We start from the raw sequence: 25,743 nt of genomic DNA, 5'->3' as shown, positions 1-25,743 counted from the left end.
ATCTCTGTTACCCGGAGCAAAACACACTGGTTGATGCTTATTTAGAAAACCCTCTTAGGCCTCCCTCCCCCTATCTGAGATATCTACTACAGATCTACTACAGCCCTCATCCTCCACATACAACACCCGTTCTGCCAGTCACATTCTGTGAAAGGTCCCCAAAGCACACAAATCCCTGGGTCACTCCTCTTTTCAGTTCGCTGCAACTTGTGACGAGCTCCAACAAACACTCAAACTGGACAGTTTTATCTCAATCTCCTCATTCAAAGACTCAATCATAGACACTCTTACTGACAGTTGTGGCTGCTTTGTGTGATGTATAGTTGTCTCTACCTTGGTGCCCTTTGTGCTGTTGTCTGTGCCCAATAATGTTTGTACCATGTTTTGTGCTGCTACCATGTTGTGTTGCTACCATGTTGGTGTTATGTTGTGTTGCTACCATGCTGTTTTGTCATGTGCCTTGCTAGGTTATTGTCTTAGGTCTCTATGTAGTGTTATGTTGTCACTCTTGTTGTGATGTGTGTTTTGTCCTATTTATATTGTATTTATTTATTCATTTTAATCCCAGACCCCCGCAAGAGGCCTTTTGGTAGGCCGCCATTGTAAATAAGAATTTGTTCTTAACTGACTTGCCTAGTTAAATTAAAAAAATGTCAAGACCATCTCAAATAAACAAAGAGAAACGACAGTCCACCATTAATTTAAGACATGGTCAGTCAATACGGAAAATATCAAGAACTTTTAAGGTTTCTTCAAGTGCAGTCTTAAAATATATTTTGATTTGTTGAACACTGTTTTGGTTACTACTTGATTCCATATGTGTTATTTCATAGTTTTGATGTCTTCACTATTATTCTACAATGTTGAAAATGGTAAAAATAAAGAAAAATCCTTGAATGAGAAGGTGTGTCCAATCATTTGACTGGTACTGTGTATATATATTATTTGTATTATTTGTATTATTGTTTAATTAGCTTCTCTTTTTGACCTGCACTGTTGGAGCTCAGAGCAACAGAATATCACTGTACCCTGCGATTATATCTGCGACCCTCTACATGTGACTAACAAACTTGTCAAATCTAATATGTAATAAAAGTTTCAGAGGAACATGATGTCATTGGAAACAGTCACATCCCACCATGATCCAATTCAGTTGTGGCCTGCATCCCAAATAGCCCCCTACTCCCTGTATATAGCCCGTAGGGACCAGGTCAACAGTAGTTCACTATAAGGGAATAGGGGCTGAGAGGCTGTAGCTCAGCTGGTGTTGAACTGAGACTGACATACTTAAAACCATCTCTCTGTCTCTCTCTGTCTCTCTCTGTCAATTCAATTCAATTCAAGGGCTTTATTGGCATGGGAAACATGTGTTAACATTGCCAAAGCAAGTAAGGTAGATAATATATAAAGTGAATATATAAAGTGAAATAAACAATAAAAATTAACAGTAAACATCACACATACAGAAGTTTCATTACAAATGTCATATTATATATATATACAGTGTTTTAACAATCTCTCTCTGTCTGTCTCTGTCTCTCTCTGTCTCTCTCTCTGTCTCTCTCTCTCTCTCTGTCTCTCTCTCTCTCTGTCTCTCTCTCTCTGTCTCTGTCTCTCTCTCTCTCTCTCTCTCTCTCTCTGTCTCTCTCTCTCTCTCTGTCTCTCTCTGTCTCTCTGCCTCTCTCTCTGTCTCTCTCTCTCTCTCTCTCTCTCTCTCTCTCTCTCTCTCTCATAATAGCAGACTGACAACAAATAGCAGTCAGTCTGGTGTGTTTTCTAGAGAGGAGAGCAGAGGAAGCCAGAGAGAGAGAATGTAGTGTACTGTACTGTTAGTTCACATGCTGTCTCAAACAAGCATGTCCCAGGCAGCGTTATCATGTTCACAATAACAGATACCTCTGGTCTGGAAGCAATGATAAAGTCCCAAATGGCACCCTATTCCCTATATAGTACCCTACTGTTGACCAGAGCCCTATTCCCTATATAGTACCCTACTGTTGACCAGAGCCCTATTCCCTATATAGAACACTACTGTTGACCAGAGCCCTATTCCCTATATAGAACACTACTGTTGACCAGGGCCCTATTCCCTATATAGAACACTACTGTTGACCAGAGCCCTATTCCCTATATAGAACACTACTGTTGACCAGAGCCTCATGGGGCAGCAGAGTAGCCTAGTGGTTAGAGCGTTGGACTAGTAACCAGAAGGTTCCAAGTTCAAATCCCTGAGCTGACAAGGTACAAATCTGTCGTTCTGAACAAGGCAGTTAACCCACTGTTCCTAGGCCATCATTGAAAATAAGAATTTGTTCTTAACTGACTTGCCTAGTTAAATAAAGGTAAAATATAAAATAAAAATGGGCCCTGTTCTAATGTAGTGCACTACATTGGTCGGTAGTCATAGTGATCAGAGTCCAATGACCTCCCCACTGACAATACTGTGATGTGATGTGAATGTGATTCCACACAGAGTAGAATACGCTCCAAGGCCAAATGGATGGATGTATTCAGCGCTGTGCTCAGGGTGTGTTTCTGCTCCTTAATAGGTTACTGTTCCCTCTGGGTTTTAAAGGGATTCATCTGTTTAATGAACAACGTGGATATCAATCATACAATATCAATCATATTGTCATTTATTCACAATTCATGACATTGAATGTTCTGAATGTACTCACAAAAAAATGTCAGATATCGCTAATATGCTAGCTATGCTAGCTATGCTAATATGCTAGCTATGTTGATATGCTAATATTGATAGCTATGCTAATATGTTAGGGTCCAACTGTTTTCTAACCCTGTCATTGTCCCCCTGTGTCATCAGATCACATCGCGCCGACAGTGGAAACATGTTTATGACGAGTTAGGAGGAAACCCAGGAAGCACCAGCGCTGCAACCTGCACCAGACGACACTATGAAAGGTCTCTATATTAAACATGTCCCCTACTATACCTGTATACATAGACACTATGAAAGGTCTCTATATTAAACATGTCCCCTACTATACCTGTATACATAGACACTATGAAAGGTCTCTATATTAAACATGTCCCCTACTATACCTGTATACATAGACACTATGAAAGGTCTCTATATTAAACATGTCCCCTACTATACCTGTATACATAGACACTATGAAAGGTCTCTATATTAAACATGTCCCCTACTATACCTGTATACATAGACACTATGAAAGGTCTCTATATTAAACATGTCCCCTACTATACCTGTATACATAGACACTATGAAAGGTCTCTATATTAAACATGTCCCCTACTATACCTGTATACATAGACACTATGAAAGGTCTCTATATTAAACATGTCCCCTACTATACCTGTATACATAGACACTATGAAAGGTCTCTATATTAAACATGTCCCCTACTATACCTGTATACATAGACACAATGAAATGTACTCTAACTGTACTGTATTAATGTACTGCATTAATGATTTGACAGTATGGTACATATTATGAGAACCGTTTGAATCATGACAGGCAGAGAATGATTCATACAGTATGGTACATATTAGGAGAACCGTTTGACTCATGACAGGCAGAGAATGATTCCTACAGTATGGTACATATTAGGAGGACATTTTGACTCTTTCTGGTACTGTAGTTGGTACCATATAGAGGATCCAGTCTCAGACCAGTTATTAGTACTGTAGTTGGTACCATATAGAGGATACAGTCTCAGACCAGTTATTAGTACTGTAGTTGGTACCATGGAGGATACAGTCTCAGACCAGTTATTAGTAGTGTAGTTGGTACCATATAGAGGATACAGTCTCAGACCAGTTATTAGTACTGTAGTTGGTACCATATAGAGGATACAGTCTCAGACCAGTTATTAGTACTGTAGTTGGTACCATGGAGGATCCAGTCTCAGACCAGTTATTAGTACTGTAGTTGGTACCATGGAGGATCCAGTCTCAGACCAGTTATTAGTAATGTAGTTGGTACCATGGAGGATACAGTCTCAGACCAGTTATTAGTACTGTAGTTGGTACCATATAGAGGATACAGTCTCAGACCAGTTATTAGTACTGTAGTTGGTACCATGGAGGATACAGTCTCAGACCAGTTATTAGTACTGTAGTTGGTACCATATAGAGGATACAGTCTCAGACCAGTTATTAGTACTGTAGTTGGTACCATGGAGGATACAGTCTCAGACCAGTTATTAGTAGTGTAGTTGGTACCATGGAGGATCCAGTCTCAGACCAGTTATTAGTACTGTAGTTGGTACCATGGAGGATCCAGTCTCAGACCAGTTATTAGTACTGTAGTTGGTACCATATAGAGGATCCGGTCTCAGACCAGTTATTAGTACTGTAGTTGGTACCATATAGAGGATCCAGTCTCAGACCAGTTATTAGTACTGTAGTTGGTACCATATAGAGGATCCGGTCTCAGACCAGTTATTAGTACTGTAGTTGGTACCATGGAGGATCCAGTCTCAGACCAGTTATTAGTACTGTAGTTGGTACCATGGAGGATCCAGTCTCATACCAGTTATTAGTACTGTAGTTGGTACCATGGAGGATACAGTCTCAGACCAGTTATTAGTACTGTAGTTGGTACCATATAGAGGATCCAGTCTCAGACCAGTTATTAGTACTGTAGTTGGTACCATATAGAGGATCCGGTCTCAGACCAGTTATTAGTACTGTAGTTGGTACCATGGAGGATACAGTCTCAGACCAGTTATTAGTACTGTAGTTGGTACCATATAGAGGATACAGTCTCAGACCAGTTATTAGTACTGTAGTTGGTACCATGGAGGATCCAGTCTCAGACCAGTTATTAGTACTGTAGTTGGTACCATGGAGGATACAGTCTCAGACCAGTTATTAGTACTGTAGTTGGTACCATATAGAGGATCCAGTCTCAGACCAGTTATTAGTACTGTAGTTGGTACCATATAGAGGATCCAGTCTCAGACCAGTTATTAGTACTGTAGTTGGTACCATGGAGGATACAGTCTCAGACCAGTTATTAGTACTGTAGTTGGTACCATATAGAGGATACAGTCTCAGACCAGTTATTAGTACTGTAGTTGGTACCATGGAGGATCCAGTCTCAGACCAGTTATTAGTACTGTAGTTGGTACCATATAGAGGATCCAGTCTCAGACCAGTTATTAGTACTGTAGTTGGTACCATGGAGGATCCAGTCTCAGACCAGTTATTAGTACTGTAGTTGGTACCATGGAGGATACAGTCTCAGACCAGTTATTAGTACTGTAGTTGGTACCATATAGAGGATCCAGTCTCAGACCAGTTATTAGTACTGTAGTTGGTACCATGGAGGATCCAGTCTCAGACCAGTTATTAGTACTGTAGTTGGTACCATGGAGGATACAGTCTCAGACCAGTTATTAGTACTGTAGTTGGTACCATATAGAGGATCCAGTCTCAGACCAGTTATTAGTACTGTAGTTGGTACCATATAGAGGATCCAGTCTCAGACCAGTTATTAGTACTGTAGTTGGTACCATGGAGGATACAGTCTCAGACCAGTTATTAGTACTGTAGTTGGTACCATATAGAGGATACAGTCTCAGACCAGTTATTAGTACTGTAGTTGGTACCATGGAGGATCCAGTCTCAGACCAGTTATTAGTACTGTAGTTGGTACCATATAGAGGATCCAGTCTCAGACCAGTTATTAGTACTGTAGTTGGTACCATGGAGGATCCAGTCTCAGACCAGTTATTAGTACTGTAGTTGGTACCATATAGAGGATCCAGTCTCAGACCAGTTATTAGTACTGTAGTTGGTACCATATAGAGGATCCAGTCTCAGACCAGTTATTAGTACTGTAGTTGGTACCATGGAGGATCCAGTCTCAGACCAGTTATTAGTACTGTAGTTGGTACCATATAGAGGATCCAGTCTCAGACCAGTTATTAGTACTGTAGTTGGTACCATATAGAGGATACAGTCTCAGACCAGTTATTAGTACTGTAGTTGGTACCATGGAGGATCCAGTCTCAGACCAGTTATTAGTACTGTAGTTGGTACCATGGAGGATCCAGTCTCAGACCAGTTATTAGTACTGTAGTTGGTACCATGGAGGATCCAGTCTCAGACCAGTTATTAGTACTGTAGTTGGTACCATATAGTGTTATGTACTTGAGTGAAGACCCAAAAGCGGTTTTAACAGAAAACAGAGTTCTTTAATGAAAAACAGGAATGGCATAAATCCTCTTCCAACGTAGTCAATGGAACAAAAAGAACGTTAGTATAATGCAGGATGCACCTGCCAGGCAGACTCCGACAGGATAGGACAAGGTGGAAGCAAACGAGACGACAGCTTGCTTCTGGCATCAAAAACACAAACAAGAATCAGACACTGAAAGTAGCAGGAACAGAGAGAGAAATAGAGACCTAATCAGAGGGGGAAGAGAGAACAGGTGGGAAAGAGTGAATGAGCTAGTTAGGGGAGATGTAGAACAGCTGAAGAATGAGAGACAGAGAAGGTAACCTAAAAAGACCAGCAGAGAGAGACAGAGTGAAGAGAAAGGACAGGAACAGACATAACAAGACATGACATATAGAGGATCCAGTCTCAGACCAGTTATTAGTACTGTAGTTGGTACCATATGGAGGATCCAGTCTCAGACCAGTTATTAGTACTGTAGTTGGTACCATGGAGGATCCAGTCTCAGACCAGTTATTAGTAATGTAGTTGGTACCATATAGAGGATACAGTCTCAGACCAGTTATTAGTACTGTAGTTGGTACCATATAGAGGATCCAGTCTCAGACCAGTTATTAGTACTGTAGTTGGTACCATGGAGGATCCAGTCTCAGACCAGTTATTAGTACTGTAGTTGGTTCCATGGAGGATCCAGTCTCAGACCAGTTATTAGTACTGTAGTTGGTACCATGGAGGATCCAGTCTCAGACCAGTTATTAGTACTGTAGTTGGTACCATGGAGGATCCAGTCTCAGACCAGTTATTAGTACTGTAGTTGGTACCATATAGAGGATCCAGTCTCAGACCAGTTATTAGTAATGTAGTTGGTACCATATAGAGGATACAGTCTCAGACCAGTTATTAGTACTGTAGTTGGTACCATGGAGGATCCAGTCTCAGACCAGTTATTAGTACTGTAGTTGGTACCATGGAGGATCCAGTCTCAGACCAGTTATTAGTACTGTAGTTGGTACCATATAGAGGATACAGTCTCAGACCAGTTATTAGTAGTGTAGTTGGTACCATGGAGGATCCAGTCTCAGACCAGTTATTAGTACTGTAGTTGGTACCATGGAGGATCCAGTCTCAGACCAGTTATTAGTACTGTAGTTGGTACCATGGAGGATACAGTCTCAGACCAGTTATTAGTACTGTAGTTGGTACCATATAGAGGATACAGTCTCAGACCAGTTATTAGTAGTGTAGTTGGTACCATGGAGGATACAGTCTCAGACCAGTTATTAGTACTGTAGTTGGTATAAGTGTTAGGGCTCTATGGCTGGGCATCAGTGTTAGGGCTCTTTGGCTGGGTGTCAGTGTTAGGGCTCTATGGCTGGGTGTCAGTGTTAGGGCTCTATGGCTGGGTGTCAGTGTTAGGGCTCTATGGCTGGGTGTCAGTGTATCAGTGTTAGGGCTCTATGGTTGGCTGTCAGTGTTAGGGCTCTATGGCTGGGTGTCAGTGTTAGGGCTCTATGGCTGGGTGTCAGTGTATCAGTGTTAGGACTCTATGGCTGGGTGTCAGTGTTAGGGCTCTATGGCTGGGTGTCAGTGTTCGGGCTCTATGGTTGCGTGTCAGTGTATCAGTGTTAGGGCTCTATGGATGGGTGTCAGTGTTAGGGCTCTATGGCTGGGTGTCAGTGTTAGGGCTCTATGGCTGGGTTTCAGTGTATCAGTGTTAGGGCTCTATGGCTGGGTGTCAGTGTGTCAGTGTTAGGGCTCTATGGCTGGGTGTCAGTGTGTCAGTGTTAGGGCTCTCTGGCTGGGTGTCAGTGTGTCAGTGTTAGGACTCTCTGGCTGGGTATCAGTGTATCAGTGTTAGGACTCTATGGCTGGGTATCAGTGTATCAGTGTTAGGGCTCTATGGCTGGGTGTCAGTGTTAGGGCTCTATGGCTGGGTATCAGTGTGTCAGTGTTAGGGCTCTATGGCTGGGTGTCAGTGTTAGGGCTCTATGGCTGGGTGTCAGTGTTAGGGCTCTATGGCTGGGTGTCAGTGTTAGGGCTCTATGGCTGGGTATCAGTGTATCAGTGTTAGGGCTCTATGGCTGGGTGTCAGTGTTCGGGCGCTATGGCTGGGTATCAGTGTGTCAGTGTTAGTGCTCTATGGCTGGGTGTCAGTGTGTCAGTGTTAGGACTCTATGGCTGGGTGTCAGTGTGTCAGTGTTAGGGCTCTATGGCTGGGTGTCAGTGTGTCAGTGTTAGGGCTCTATGGCTGGGTGTCAGTGTGTCAGTGTTAGGGCTCTATGGCTGGGTATCAGTGTGTCAGTGTTAGGGCTCTATGGCTGGGTGTCAGTGTTAGGGCTCTATGGCTGGGTGTCAGTGTTAGGGCTCTATGGCTGGGTGTCAGTGCATCAGTGTTCGGGCTCTATGGCTGGGTGTCAGTGTATCAGTGTTAGGGCTCTCTGGCTGGGTGTCAGTGTTAGGGCTCTCTGTCTGGGTGTCAGTGTATCAGTGTTAGGTCTCTATGGCTGGGTGTCAGTGTTAGGACTCTATGGCTGGGTGTCAGTGTATCAGTGTTAGGGCTCTATGGCTGGGTGTCAGTGTATCAGTGTTAGGGCTCTCTGGCTGGGTGTCAGTGCATCAGTGTTAGGGCTCTATGGCTGGGTATCAGTGTATCAGTGTTCGGGCTCTATGGCTGGGTGTCAGTGTTAGGACTCTATGGCTGGGTGTCAGTGTATCAGTGTTAGGACTCTATGGCTGGGTATCAGTGTATCAGTGTTAGGGCTCTCTGGCTGGGTGTCAGTGCATCAGTGTTAGGGCTCTATGGCTGGGTGTCAGTGTATCAGTGTTCGGGCTCTATGGCTGGGTGTCAGTGTTCGGGCTCTATGGCTGGGTGTCAGTGTTAGGGCTCTATGGCTGGGTGTCAGTGTTAGGGCTCTATGGCTGGGTGTCAGTTTTAGGGCTCTATGGCTGGGTATCAGTGTGTCAGTGTTAGGGCTCTCTGGCTGGGTGTCAGTGTATCAGTGTTAGGGCTCTATGGCTCGGTGTCAGTGTTAGGGCTCTATGGCTGGGTGTCAGTGTTAGGGCTCTATGGCTGGGTGTCAGTGTATCAGTGTTAGGGCTCTATGGCTCGGTGTCAGTGTGTCAGTGTTAGGGTTCTATGCCTGGTGTCAGTGTTAGGTTAAATATGTGTCTATAGATATAATCAGTTACTTAAATGGTGTCAGCAGCTGACAGCAGAGACTCAGACTGTTGCTGGTTCTGGCCACATTCCTCCCTCCCTCCTTCCCCCCTTCCTTCCCTCCCTCCCTCATAAAGGATCATTTAATTGTGGCGATCCTGTTCTTGGCTCTAGCTCTGACCAGCTGTAGCGTTATTATGTCAGTCATACAGATTTTCAGCTCAACCAAACGTCACACACATTAAAACCTCTCAGACCCTGTTGAACTCTTAAAAGCATCAAAAGCAAGGGAATATTTCACAATGAGCCAATTTGGAAAGCAAAGATTAGTATGTGGCTGTTGTGTCCATACATGGAAATCCGTTGAATACATGGACATATTGGGAATGTGGAAAGAACGGGAAAATAGTTGTAGTCATAAATGATCTTATCTCAGATTCTTTGGAAAGGCGATCCCCAGATCTTATTATAGAAACTCCCAACAACTCTCAACCAATCACAACACTGTATCTGACTGAAACACCTGACCCCAATAACTCAACCAATCGCAACACTGTATCTGACTGAACCACCTGACCCCAATAACTCAACCAATCATAACACTGTATCTGACTGAAACACCTGACCCCAATAACTCAACCAATCACAACACTGTATCTGACTGAAACACCTGACCCCAATAACTCAACCAACCACAACACTGTATCTGACTGAAACAAGAAGCACCTGAACCCAATAACTCAACCACAATTTAACAACATGGTCCAGGGAGGACCACACACTGGACCCACAGACTGAACCAACACACTGGACCCACACACTGGACCCACAGACTGGACCCACATACTGGACCCACATACTGGACCCACACACTGGACCCACATACTGGACCCACACACTGGACCCACACACTGGACCCACACACTGGACCCTCATACTGGACCCTCATACTGGACCCATATACTAGACCCTCATACTGGACCCACACACTGGACCCACACACTGGACCCATATACTGGACCCACACACTGGACCCACAGACTGAACGCACAGACTGAACCCTCACACTGGACCCACAGTCTGAACCCACACACTGGACCCACAGTCTGAACCAACACACTGGACCCACACACTGAACCCACACACTGGACCCACAGTCTGAACCAACACACTGGACCCACAGTCTGAACCAACAAACTGGACCCACACACTGGACCCACACACTGGACCAACACACTGGACCCACAGTCTGAACCAACACACTGGACCCACAGTCTGAACCAACACACTGGACCCACACACTGAACCCACAGTCTGAACCAACACACTGGACCCACACACTGGACCCACACACTGGAACCACACACTGGACCCTCATACTGGACCCACACACTGGACCCACAGTCTGAACCATCACACTGGACCCACAGTCTGAACCAACACACTGGACCCACACACTGGACCCACAGTCTGAACCAACACACTGGACCCACACACTGGACCCACACACTGGACCCACACACTGGACCAACACACTGGACCCACAGTCTGAACCAACACACTGGACCCACACACTGGACCCACAGTCTGAACCAACACACTGGACCCACACACTGAACCCACAGTCTGAACCAACACACTGGACCCACACACTGGACCCACACACTGGAACCACACACTGGACCCTCATACTGGACCCACACACTGGACCCACAGTCTGAACCAACACACTGGACCCACACACTGGACCAACACACTGGACCCACAGTCTGAACCAACACACTGGACCCACAGTCTGAACCAACACACTGGACCCACACACTGGACCCAAACACTGGACCCACACACTGGAACAACACACTGGACCAACACACTGGAACAACACACTGGAACAACACACTGGACCAACACACTGGAACAACACACTGGACCAACACACTGGAACAACACACTGGACCCACACACTGGACCAACACACTGGAACAACACACTGGAACAACACACTGGACCAACACACTGGACCCACACACTGGAACAACACACTGGACCCACAGACTGGACCAACACACTGGACCAACACACTGGACCAACACACTGGACCAACACCCTTGACCCGCACACTGGACCCACACACTGGACCCACAGACTGAACCAACACACTGGACCCACACACTGGACCCACAGACTGGAACAAAACACTGGACCAACACACTGGACCAACACACTGGACCAACACCCTTGACCCACACACTGGACCCACACACTGGACCCACAGACTGGAACAAAACACTGGACCAACACACTGGACCAACACACTGAACCACACACTGGACCCACACACTGGACCCACACACTGGACCCACAGACTGAACCACACACTGGACCCACAGACTGAACCACACACTGGACCCACACACTGGACCCACAGACTGAACCACACACTGGACCCACAGACTGAACCACACACTGGACCCACAGACTGAACCACACACTGGACCCACAGACTGAACCACACACTGGACCCACAGACTGAACCACACACTGGACCCACATACTGGACCCACACACTGGACCCACACACTGGACCCACAGACTGAACCACACACTGGACCCACATACTGGACCCACACACTGGACCCACACACTGGACCCACATACTGGACCCACACACTGGACCAACACACTGGACCCACACACTGGACCCATACTGGACAGTTCCTAGATACTGTAGTGATGACAGACAGTTCCTAGATACTGTAGTGATGACAGACAGTACCTAGATACTGTAGTGATGACAGACAGTTCCTAGATACTGTAGTGATGACAGACAGTACCTAGATACTGTAGTGATGACAGACAGTACCTAGATACTGTAGTGATGACAGACAGTTCCTAGATACTGTAGTGATGACAGACAGTACCTAGATACTGTAGTGATGACAGACAGTACCTAGATACTGTAGTGATGACAGACAGTTCCTAGATACTGTAGTGATGACAGACAGTTCTGTAGCGCAGCACAGATTGGAACACTGCGAATATTCCATTGTGAATTACTTACGTTCTTATTATTGTATTGTAAAGCTAAATTACACCCACACACACACACACACACACACACACACACACACACACACACACACACACACACACACACACACACACACACACACACACACACACACACACACACACACACACACACACACACGCTATAATGATTACCTGTCTCCCTCTACTCCTCTCCAGGTTATAATGATTACATGTCTCCCTCTCCAGGTTATAATGATTACCTGTCTCCCTCTACTCCTCTCCAGGTTATAGTGATTACATGTCTCCCTCTCCAGGCTATAATGATTACATGTCTCCCTCTCCAGGTTATAATGATTACCTGTCTCCCTCTACTCCTCTCCAGGTTATAGTGATTACCTGTCTCCCTCTCCAGGTTATAATGATTACCTGTCTCCCTCTACTCCTCTCCAGGTTATAGTGATTACCTGTCTCCCTCTCCAGGTTATAATGATTACCTGTCTCCCTCTCCAGGTTATAGTGATTACCTGTCTCCCTCTCCAGGTTATAGTGATTACATGTCTCCCTCTCCAGGCTATAATGATTACATGTCTCCCTCTCCAGGTTATAATGATTACCTGTCTCCCTCTACTCCTCTCCAGGTTATAGTGATTACCTGTCTCCCTCTCCAGGTTATAATGATTACCTGTCTCCCTCTACTCCTCTCCAGGTTATAATGATTACCTGTCTCCCTCTACTCCTCTCCAGGTTATAGTGATTACCCGTCTACCTCTACTCCTCTCCAGGTTATAGTGATTACCTGTCTCCCTCTCCAGGTTATAATGATTACCTGTCTCCCTCTCCAGGTTATAATGATTACCTGTCTCCCTCTACTCCTCTCCAGGTTATAGTGATTACCTGTCTCCCTCTACTCCTCTCCATGTTGGGGTCCTGTGTGGCTCAGTCGGTAGAGCATGGCGCTTGCAACGCCAAGCGTCGTGGGTTCGTTTCCCGCTAGGGCCACCCATATGTAAAAGTAGTGGCCCCAGCCGACTTGTAAGTCGCTTTGGACAAAAGCGTCTGCTAAATGGGATATATATGGGATATATATATGTTATAGTGATTACCTGTCTCCCTCTCCAGGTTATAATGATTACCTGTCTCCCTCTCCAGGTTATAGTGATTACCTGTCTCCCTCTACTCCTCTCCATGTTATAATGATTACCTGTCTCCCTCTCCAGGTTATAGTGATTACCTGTCTCCCTCTACTCCTCTCCATGTTATAGTGATTACCTGTCTCCCTCTCCAGGTTATATTGATTACCTGATTCTGATTTCTCATCAGGGGGCTGGGTTATCTGGGTTATCTGTATAATAACTGTTGATGTTTAATGGCTGTTATTTATAAATTGATTGATTGATAATTAATTGTCTCTCTCCCCAGGCTTATCCTGCCCTATGAGAGGTTCACTAAAGGAGAGGAAGATAAGCCCCTCCCCCTATCCAAACCCCGTAAAGACCTCACCGCCCAGCAGGAGGTCCCCAAGACCAAGGTTCCCACGGTGACGCAGTGCCCCAAAGCGGAGCAGCACCCAGAAAACCCCCAACCCCCCAGGACTGAACAGGACCCCTGTGCTAAAGGCCTGGAACTCTCACCAGTCAGTCCCATTCTCTCTCTCTCTCTCTCTCTCTCTGTCTCTCTCTTTCTCTGTGTCCCTCTCTCTCCTCCCAGTCAGTCCCATTCTCTCTCTCTCTCTCTCTCTGTCTCTCTCTTTCTCTGTGTCCCTCTCTCTCCTCCCAGTCAGTCCCATTCTCTCTCTCTCTCTCTCTCTGTCTCTCTCTTTCTCTGTGTCCCTCTCTCTCCTCCCAGTCAGTCCCATTCTCTCTCTCTCTCTGTCTCTCTCTCTCTTTCTCTGTGTCCCTCTCTCTCCTCCCAGTCAGTCCCATTCTCTCTCTCTCTCTCTCTGTCTCTCTCTTTCTGTGTCCCTCTCTCTCCTCCCAGTCAGTCCCATTCTCTCTCTCTCTCTCTCTCTCTCTGTCTCTCTCTTTCTGTGTCCCTCTCTCTCCTCCCAGTCAGTCTAATTATCTCTCCTTCTCTCTCTCTCTCTCTCTCTCTCTCTCTGTCTCTCTCTTTCTCTGTGTCCCTCTCTCTCCTCCCAGTCAGTCCCATTCTCTCTCTCTCTCTCTCTCTGTCTCTCTCTTTCTCTGTGTCCCTCTCTCTCCTCCCAGTCAGTCTAATTATCTCTCCTTCTCTCTCTCTCTCTCTCTCTCTCTCTCTCTCTTTCTCTGTGTCCCTCTCTCTCCTCCCAGTCAGTCTAATTATCTCTCCTTCTCTCTCTCCTCCCAGTCAGTGTGGTCGTTAATTTCTGTATTTACCAAATGAGGAGAGAGACAAACTTCACACACCAGTCAGAGTTATACTTAAACTACATCTTTAATAATACGAGCCTTGCAATAGCATTTGACTTTCAATGATGCACCATTTCTAATGAACCATTGAAAAGTGACAACACAAAAGTACAACGGTCCTTTATAGCCGAGATACACCCCTCTCAACCTATATGACGAACAACAGATACATAGAATGGTCACAAGGTTAAGATTTGTATGAAAGGTATCTATAATACATACCAGACAGCATCTGCTGTGTCAACAGTTTTCATTGTATAGACCAGTGTCTGGTCCTCTGACTCCAAACTGGAACCATCTCACCCTGCTACGGTATAGAACAGAAACATTACCTCATTCTCTGGAATGCTCAGCAGCAGCTACTCTTCCTGGGGTTTATTATGGATCCCCATTAGTTCCTGCCAAGGCAGCAGCTACTCTTCCTGGGGTTTATTATGGATCCCCATTAGTTCCTGCCAAGGCAGCAGCTACTCTTCCTGGGGTTTATTATGGATCCCCATTAGTTCCTGTCAAGGCAGCAGCTACTCTTCCTGGGGTTTATTATGGATCACCAATAGATCCTGTCAAGGCAGCAGCTACTCTTCATGGGGTTTATTATGGGTCCCCATTAGTTCCTGCCGAGGCAGCAGCTACTCTTCCTGGGGTTTATTACGGATCCCCATTAGTTCCTGCCGAGGCAGCAGCTACTCTTCCTGGGGTTTATTATGGGTCCCCATTAGTTCCTGCCGAGGCAGCAGCTACTCTTCCTGGAGCTTATTACGGATCCCCATTAGTTCCTGCCAAGATAGCAGCTACTCTTCCTGGGGTTTATTATGGATCCCCATTAGTTCCTGCCAAGGCAGCAGCTACTCTTCCTGGGGTTTATTATGGATCCCCATTAGTACCTGCCAAGGCAGCAGCTACTCTTCCTGGGGTTTATTATGGATCCCCGTTAGTACCTGTCTCTCTGTTTAGAATCCGGAATCTGTAGGGGTTGTAAGGCTGCAAGAATAGTTCAATAACTCAGAGTAGCAGTTGAGCCAGTTGAGTGATTCAGGTGTTTAGCCCCATAGCGCCAGAGCCAATAGACACAACTACGGCTGCAGAAGCCATGTCTGTATAGTGGTGCCCAGCTAAGCCCTTACCCTGTACATGTTCTGTGGATGTGTGTGTCTGTGTGAGTCTGGATGGGTGGAGGATGTATTCCTTAAGTTAGTAACATAGTCCTGCCACTTTGAGTGACGCCAGAGGAGATGGCTGCTGTTTTACGACCTCCTAACAGATTCAGTGTGTTTTTTCACGTTATTTGTAACATATTTTGTACATAATGCTACTGCCACATTCTCTTATGACCGAAAAGAGCTTCTGGATATCAGAACAACGATTACTCACCTCGTACTGGACGAGTCGGACGCGAAGGATTTACCTCAGACACCAGACAAGGCCCAAATCCCCGTCATTCGCATGAAGAAGAGAAGTGTATATAGGACACGTAGGTTTGGGTGCCTTGTAAGGATCTGACGGCGAGTGGGTAATCTGCCTCAACCATCCGTCCTATTAGCCAATGTGCAATCACTGGAAAATAAACTGAATGAGCTCCGATCAACACTATGCTACCAACGGGACATTAAACTAATATCTTATGTATCACCGAGGGCTGAACAACAACATGGATAACATACAGTGTCACGAGAATTATGTTCAATGTTCATAATCCCAATTCAATTAACTACTCAGCCTGAAACTGGTTGAATCAGACGGAGGCCCAGCTACGATGGTCAGAAAGTTTATTTACCAGATCGCTCCTCTGTTGTACAAAACAATTTTATACTGGCTTCTCACGCACCCACATTCACACTAACATACGCACACACAGTCATACTAACATTAGCAGACAATGTCTTGCTACCCAGCCGACAAAGATTAGGGACCGTGAGAATCACTCCCTGTCCTTTCCCAAATCTCTCAGTGGCCCCTAGCCAAGGTCAGCACTGAATTCTGGCGCTCCTCTGTTTTTAAAGTACTATAAAGACATAAACATTAGCTATATTGTTTTACCCTAATTCTGACTAGAACTACACATTTATTGAATATAATTTTATACATTCTAATCAATTCCATACAATTTGATTGTTTCAGGGTGGAATATTCTAATCATTCAATTAACAGATAAATCCCATTAACATCCTATCCTACCAACTGGCCATTAAACTAATATGTTGTGTTTCACCGAGTCGGGGCTGAACAACAACATGGATAACATACAGCTGGCTGGATTTACGCTGCATCGGCAAGACAGAACAGCTGCCTCCGTCCGGTAAGACAAGGGGTGGAGGCCTGTGTCTATTTGTAAGTAACAGCTGGTGCACAAAATCTAATATTAATGAAGTCTCAAGGTTTTGCTCGCCTGAGGTAGTATCTTATGATAAGATGTAGACCACACTATTTACCAAGAGAGTTTTCATCTATATTTTTGTAGCTGTCTATTTACCATCACAAACCGATGCTGGCACTAAGAAGGCACTCAACGAGTGTCACGATCGTCATAATAAGTGGACCAAAGCGCAGTGTGATCTGGGTTCCACATCTTTCATTTACTGAGTGAAACTCACAGCGAAACTAAACGTGAAGCTAACAGTAGTTCTACCAGGCAACTATCCATAGTCAAGATCCCACAAAGCACAATGGGGAAATGGCTGCCTAAATATGATCCCCAATAGGGAGTGTCAAGGGTGGGCATCTACCGTCGGGGACGGCTCCGGTGCGGTGCAAAGTATCCACAAGATATCCTCAATGGCGGCTCTGGTGCGGGGATCGTCACCGGATGCTCCGGACCGTGGATCGTCGCTGGGGACTCCGGACCGTAGATCGTCACCGGAGGCTCCGGACTGGGAACCCTTACAGGAGGCTCTTGATTGAAAATCCCCGCTGGAGGCTCTGGACCACCGACCGTCGCTGGAGGCTCTGGACTGCAGACCATCGCTGGAGGTTCTGGACCGCATACAGTGGCTGGAGGCTCTGGACCGAAGACTGTCGCTGGAGGCTCTGGACCGCCAAATTACTTCTATGCTCGCTTCGAGGCAAGTAACACTGAAGTATGTATGAGAGCACCAGCTGTTCCGGATGACTGTGTGATAACGCTCTCCTTAGCTGATGTGAGTAAGACCTTTAAACAGGTCAACATTGACAAGGCCGCAGGGCCAGACGGATTACCAGGATCTGTACTCTGAGCATGCGCTGACCAAATGGCAAGTGTCTTCACTGACATTTTCAACCTGTCCCTGACTGAGTCTGTAATACCAACATGTTTCAAGCAAACCACCATAGTCCCAGTGCCTTAAAACAACAAAGTAACCTGCCTAAATGACTACCGACCCGTAGCTCTCGCAGTCATGAAGTGCATTGAAAGGCTGGTAATGACTCACATTAACACCATTATCCCAGAAACCCTAGACCCACTCCAATTTGCATACCGCCCCAACAGATCCACAAATGATGCAACATCTATTGCATGCCGGACTGGCATTTCCCACCTAGATAAAAGGAACACCTACAGTTGAAGTTTACATACACCTTCGCCAAATACATTTAAACTCAGTTTTTCACAATGCCTGACATTTAATCCTAGTAAAAATTCGCTGTCTTAGGTCAGTTAGGATCACCACTTTATTTTAAGAATGTGAAATGTCAGAATAATAGTACAGAGAATGATTTATATCAGCTTTTATTTCTTTCATCACATTCCCAGTGGGTCAGATGTTTACATACACTCAATTAGTATTTGGTAGCAATGCCTTTAAATTGTTTAACTTGAGTCAAACATTTCGGGTAGCCTTCCACAAGCTTCCCACAAAACGTTGGGTGAATTTTGGCCCATTCCTCCTGACAGAGCTGGTGTAACTGAGTCAGGTTTGTAGGCCTCCTTGCTCGATCACGCCTTTTCAGTTCTGCCCATAAATTTTCTATAGGATTGAGGTCAGGGCTTTGTGATGGCCTCTCCAATACCTTGACTTTGTTATCCTTAAGCCATTTTGCCACAACTTTGGAATTATGCTTGGAGTCATTGTCCGTTTGGAAGACCCATTTGCGACCAAGCTTTAACTTCCTGACTGATGTCTTGAGATGTTCCTTCAATATATCCACATAATTGTCCCCCCTCATGATGCCATCTATTTTGTGAAGTGCACCAGTCCCTAATGCAGCAAAGAACCCCCACAACATGATGCTGCCACCCCGTGCTTCACGGTTGGGATGGTGTCCTTCAGCTTGCAAATTTCCCCCTTTTTCCTCCAAACACAACGATGGTCATTATGGCCAAACATGTTTTCATCAGACCAGAGATTAACTGGATTGGACTGTGCATGTAAACGTTATTCAGTACTACCTCTGTAGTGTGTATTGGTGGTCTGTTGATGGAAACAGTTAATTAGAGAGGAGAAGAGGGAGGCTGGTGGATTGGACTGTGCATGTAAACGTTATTTAGTACTACCTCTGTAGTGTGTATTGGTGGTCTGGTTCCTAACTGTCCGTGTGCCAGTAAACGCCCTGTAAACTCTTAATATTACCTCTATAATGGACTCTGGTTCCTAACTGTCCTCTGTGTCTGTTATCTGTCTGGTTCCTAACTGTCCTCTGTCTGTTATCTGTCTGGTTCCTAACTGTCCTCTGTGTCTGTTGTCTGTCTGGTTCCTTACTGTCCTCTGTCTGTTATCTGTCTGGTTCCTAACTGTCCTCTGTGTCTGTTGTCTGTCTGGCTCCTAACTGTCCTCTGTGTCTGTTGTCTCTCTGGCTCCTAACTGTCCTCTGTGTCTGTTGTCTCTCTGGTTCCTAACTGTCCTCTGTCTGTTATCTGTCTGGTTCCTAACTGTCCTCTGTGTCTGTTATCTGTCTGGTTCCTAACTGTCCTCTGTCTGTTATCTGTCTGGTTCCTAACTGTCCTCTGTCTGTTATCTGTCTGGTTCCTAACTGTCCTCTGTGTCTGTTGTCTGTCTGGTTCCTAACTGTCCTCTGTCTGTTATCTGTCTGGTTCCTAACTGTCCTCTGTGTCTGTTGTCTGTCTGGTTCCTTACTGTCCTCTGTCTGTTATCTGTCTGGTTCCTAACTGTCCTCTGTGTCTGTTGTCTGTCTGGTTCCTAATTGTCCTCTGTGTCTGTTGTCTGTCTGGTTCCTAACTGTCCTCTGTGTCTGTTGTGTTGCAGGAGTGTGAGGAGAAGGAAAATAGTCCGGAGGAGGAGGGAGTCAAGGTGAAGCAGGAGGTGCCCCTGCCGGCTGGTGAGGTGAGCAGGAGCACCAGTGAGGAGGAGGAGGAGCCAGTAGCGGTCTGCATAAAGGAGAGGGTTCTACACCAAGGAGTTTCCTGGGAGAACAACGAGAAGCCACCTTCAGACACCACTACACTCCACTTCTTCCCCGTAGACACTCTCACTCCAATAAACCACTCCCACCCTCAGGACCAATGGCAAAAGGAGCTGCCTAACTATGTCAACCCATGTCCCCAGGCCAGGCTGGACCAGTCTGGGTTGACTGAGGAGCCCCAGGGCCCTAACCCTGGCATGGTGGGCATAGTGGGGTGGTACTCCCCATTCGGCAGAGGTCCCTACAGTCCCCCAGGGCTCCAGAGGACACCACAGACAGAGCACAGCTCCCTGGACAGGACCACTCCTGTTACAGATACTCTACTATACTCTACCCAGGCAGAGCCCATCCTGGACCTGGCATCAACCATCCAGACACCAACCATTCAGGCACCAACCCTGGCATCAACCATCCAGGCACCAACCCTGGCACCAACCATCCAGGCACCAACCCTGGCATCAACCATCCAGGCACCAACCCTGGCACCAACCATCCAGGCACCAACCATCCAGGCATCAACCATCCAGGCATCAACCATCCAGGCACCAACTCTGGCACCAACCATCCAGGCACCAACCCTGGCACCAACCATCCAGGCACCAACCCTGGCATCAACCATCCAGGCACCAACCCTGGCATCAACCATCCAGGCATCAACCATCCAGGCACCAACCCTGGCATCAACCATCCAGGCACCAACCCTGGCAGCAACCATCCAGGCATCAACCATCCAGGCACCAACCATGGCATCAACCATCCAGGCACCAACCCTGGCATCAACCATCCAGGCACCAACCATCCAGGCACCAACTCTGGCACCAACCATCCAGGCACCAACCATCCAGGCACCAACCATCCAGGCACCAACTCTGGCACCAACCATCCAGGCACCAACCCTGGCATCAACCATCCAGGCACCAACTCTGGCACCAACCATCCAGGCACCAACCATCCAGGCACCAACCATCCAGGCACCAACTCTGGCACCAACCATCCAGGCACCAACCATCCAGGCACCAACTCTGGCACCAACCATCCAGGCATCAACCATCCAGGCACCAACCCTGGCATCAACCATCCAGGCACCAACCATCCAGGCACCAACCATCCAGGCACCAACTCTGGCACCAACCATCCAGGCACCAACCATCCAGGCACCAACTCTGGCACCAACCATCCAGGCACCAACCATCCAGGCACCAACTCTGGCACCAACCATCCAGGCACCAACTCTGGCACCAACCATCCAGGCACCAACTCTGGCACCAACCATCCAGGCATCAACCATCCAGGCACCAACCATCCAGGCACCAACTCTGGCACCAACCATCCAGGCACCAACCCTGGCACCAACCATCCAGGCACCAACCCTGGCACCAACCATCCAGGCATCAACCATCCAGGCACCAACTCTGGCACCAACCATCCAGGCACCAACCCTGGCATCAACCATCCAGGCACCAACCCTGGCACCAACCATCCAGGCATCAACCATCCAGGCATGAACCATCCAGGCACCAACTCTGGCACCAACCATCCAGGCACCAACCCTGGCACCAACCATCCAGGCACCAACCATCCAGGCACCAACTCTGGCACCAACCATCCAGGCACCAACCATCCAGGCACCAACCATCCAGGCACCAACCATCCTGGCACCCACCCTGGCACCAACTCTGACACCAACCACCCAGGCACCATGTCTGATCTAGCCAAGAAGAAGCTGCTCTCTCAGGTCAATGGGAACGCCCCTGGGCCATCTCTGCCCAATCACTACGCCATTGGCCCGCCCCCACCCCTCATCAACACAAGCCTGGCTATTGGCAACGCAGAGGAGTCGGCCAGTCAGCCAATAGCAGGCTGTCAGGGTTCCTGCAGCACAGACACAGCTGTGGTCAAACGTCCGTCTGTCATCCAGCATGCCCAGAGCTTCAAGCCTCTGTTCTGCAAGACAGGGGACAGGAGGGAGAGGGAGGGCCTGAACAGGAACATGTATAAACCAGGGGAACCCTACTCTCCCTGTGACCTGACCCAGCACCATCCCCTATCCTATCCACCCCCCCAGGCTATACACCATCCCCAATCCCATCCACCCCCCCAGACTAGACACCATCCCCAGCCCCACCCTAACTCTCCCTGTAACCTGACCCAGCCCCACCCTAACTCTCCCTATGACCTGACCCAGCCCCACCCTAACTCTCCCTATGACCTGACCCAGCCCCACCCTAACTCTCCCTATGACCTGACCCAGCCCCACCCTAACTCTCCCTATGACCTGACCCAGCCCCACCCTAACTCTCCCTATGACCTGACCCAGCCCCACCCTAACTCTATCTATGACCTTTACCTACGGAGTCCTGAGACGCCCCAACCTGGCCACATTACCAGATTCCTGCCTGACTTCTCCCCCCCCCTCCACCCCCTCCACCTCCACAGTTTGGACAACCATACAGAGACACACGTCAGCCAGTTCATCAGCAGCAGGGAGAGGGAGACAGCCTTACCCAGGGACTGTGAGGCCGCGCCTGGCCCGGGAGGGCCGCGATTCCCCTCCTCTAAACACCCCGACACAATGGGTCTGGGGGGCTACTGTGCCAGTATAAACCCCCTGACCCCCAACCTGACCCCTCACACACTAAGAGACATGACGTCTCTCGTACAGACATGCTCAGAAGACCAACCTACAGACTTAAGTCTTCCCAAGTCCTCTCCTCACAAACCTACCCCCTCCACTGCCACCCCTCCCTTCACAACAACCCCCACCCCCTCATGCCCCTCCAGGATACTGGGAGGTTCTGTAGAGTCCCCCCCATGACCATGTCCTCCAGCCCCAGACAGCCTGCAGACCCCCAGCCTAACCCCAGGGGGAAGACCCTGAATGGCCAGAGAGGAGGATGGGAGGACCAGGGGCTGGGACACAAGATGGAGGAGCTAAACAGACCCATCCTAGGCACCAAGAATACGTCCAGACCACAGAACAACGCGTGCACGGCGCGCCCACTGAAGAGGAGTCTGGAGGAGCAGGAGAACGGGCCCCCAGAGAGGAAGATCAGAGCTGTCACTCCCATGCACTCCTCCTCTTCCTCCTCATCCTGTACAATCAGGGACAGAGACAGGGAGGGCCACTCGGAGTGGAAGGTCAGGTCCCCAGCGCTGGAGGGGGTGGTACCAGCCGACCCCCAGCCAGCCCCGGCCCACAGCCTCCACCTACACATCAACTCCTTCGTGGAAGGACACAAGTTCCACTCCTCCCCCCTGTTCCCCAGGGGCCTCTACCCAGAGGCCTTCATCTCTCAGATCCAGGATATGTGTGAGGGCCTGGGCTCCCACAGGCCCCTGGGGTACCATCCCCTACAGTACCTGAAGAACCAGGCCGGCCTCTCTCCTCTGGTCCCGCCCTTCGCTTTCCACTCCTTCATGATGCAAAGACAGGCTCACAGCCCCGCCCACATGTACCGGCACCCTATGCGTGCCTCGTATGGGGAACTGTTGCATCATGGTCTACACCCCATGTCTTCCATGTCTGCCCTCAGCACACAGCTACACCCAGACATCAGCCCCTCACAGCTCTCCTCTGTCCACCCCAACACCAAACTATCCTAACCCTAACCCTCCCTTCAGAGCCTCACAGCTCTCCTCTGTCCACCCCAACACCAAACTATCATAACCCTAACCCTCCCTTCAGAGCCTCACAGCTCTCCTCTGTCCACCCCAACACCAAACTATCCTAACCCTAACCCTCCCTTCAGAGCCTCACAGCTCTCCTCTGTCCACCCCAACACCAAACTATCATAACCCTAACCCTCCCTTCAGAGCCTCACAGCTCTCCTCTGTCCACCCCAACACCAAACTATCATAACCCTAACCCTCCCTTCAGAGCCTTACAGCTCTCCTCTGTCCACCCCAACACCAAACTATCATAACCCTAACCCTCCCTTCAGAGCCTCACAGCTCTCCTCTGTCCACCCCAACACCAAACTATCCTAACTCAACCATTCCCTACAGACAAGTCGGAAGTTTACATACACCTTAGCCAAATACATTTAAACTCAGTTTTTCACAATTCCTGACGTTTAATCCTAGTAAAAATTCCCTGTCTTAGGTCAGTTAGAATCACCCCTTTCTTTTAAGAATATGAAATGTCAGAATAATAGTAGAGAGAATTATTTATTTAACCTTTTATTTCTTTCATCACATCCAGTGGGTCAGAAGTTACCTACACTCAATTAGAATTTGGTAGCATTGACTTTAAGTTGTTTAAACTTGGGTCAAACGTTTCAGGTAGCCTTCCACATGCTTCCCACAATAATTTGGGTGAATTTTGGCCCATTCCTCCTAACAGAGCTGGTGTAACTGAGTCAAGTTTTAGGTCTCGTTGCTCGCACCCACTTTTTCAGTTCTGCCCACAACATTTGGCCGCTCCAATATGTTGACTTTGTTGTCCCTAAGCCATTTTGCCAAAACTTTGGAAGTATGTTTGGGATCATTATTCATTTGGAACACCCATTTGCGACCAAGCTTTAACTTCCTGACTGATGTCTTAAGATGTTGCTTCAATATATCCACATCATTTTCCATCCTCATGATTTCATCTATTTTGTGAAGTGCACCAGTCCCTCCTGCAGCAAAGAACCCCCACAACGTGATGCTGCTTCACGGTTGGGATGGTGTTCTTTGGCTTGCAAATCTCCCCCTTTTTCCTCCAAACACAACGATGGTCATTATGGCCCAAACAGTTATATTTTTGTTTCATCAGACCAGAGGACATTTCTCCAAAAAGTACGATCTTTGTCCCCATGTGCAGTTGCAAACCGTAGTCTGGATTTTTTATGGCGGTTTTGGAGCAGTGGCTTCTTCCTTATATCGATATAGGACTTGTTTTATTGTGGATATAGATACTATTGCACCTGTTTCCTCCAGCATCTTCACAAGGTCCTTTGCTGTTGTTCTGGGATTGATTTGCACTTTTCGCACCAAAGTACGTTCATCTCTATCCAGGAGACAGAACGCGTCATCTTCCTGAGAGGTATGACGGCTGCGTGGTCCCATGGTGTTTATTCTTGCATACTGTTGTTTGTGCAGATGAACATGGTACCTTCAGACGTTTGGAAATTTCTCCCAAGGATGAACCAGACGTGTGGAGGTCTACAATTATTTTTCTGAGGTCTTGGCTGATTTCTCTTGATCTTCCCATGATGTCAAGCGAAGAGGCACTGAGTTTGAAGGTAGTCGCCCTTGAAACACATCCACAGATACACCTTCAAATGACATCAATTAGCCTATCAGAAGCTTCTAAAGCCATGACATCATTTTCTGGAATTTTCCAAGCTGTTTAAAGGCACAGTCATCTTAGTGTATTTAAACTTCTGACCCACTGGAATTGTGATACAGTGAATTATAAGTGAAATAATTTGTCTGTTAACAATTGTATGTAAACTTCCTACAAACTATCCTAACTCAACCATTCCCTACAGACACAGGTATCCCAGCTGATGCAATTCGATAACAGATACCTAGATATGGTTTACTCCCTAGTGTTTCTTAGACCTGGGAACCATCTCAATACTTTTACCAAGTTTACCATTTGCACATATTTCTGAAAATGGGTCAACTGGGTTAACTGGGCCAACTGGGCCAACTGGGTTAACTGGGCCAACTGGGAT

General features: G+C 47.3%; 1 pseudogene; it reads left to right on the top strand.

The window, feature by feature from the left end:
- Window positions 1-23,979, top strand: part of LOC135513392 (AT-rich interactive domain-containing protein 5B-like) — a 142,262-nt pseudogene extending 118,283 nt beyond the window's left edge.
- Window positions 23,980-25,743: the final 1,764 nt, after the last annotated feature.

The sequence above is a fragment of the Oncorhynchus masou genome, chromosome 24, assembly GCF_036934945.1.
Source record: "Oncorhynchus masou masou isolate Uvic2021 chromosome 24, UVic_Omas_1.1, whole genome shotgun sequence".
NCBI classification, from domain to species: domain Eukaryota; kingdom Metazoa; phylum Chordata; class Actinopteri; order Salmoniformes; family Salmonidae; genus Oncorhynchus; species Oncorhynchus masou.
This window is presented reverse-complemented; position numbering and strand designations above follow the sequence as displayed.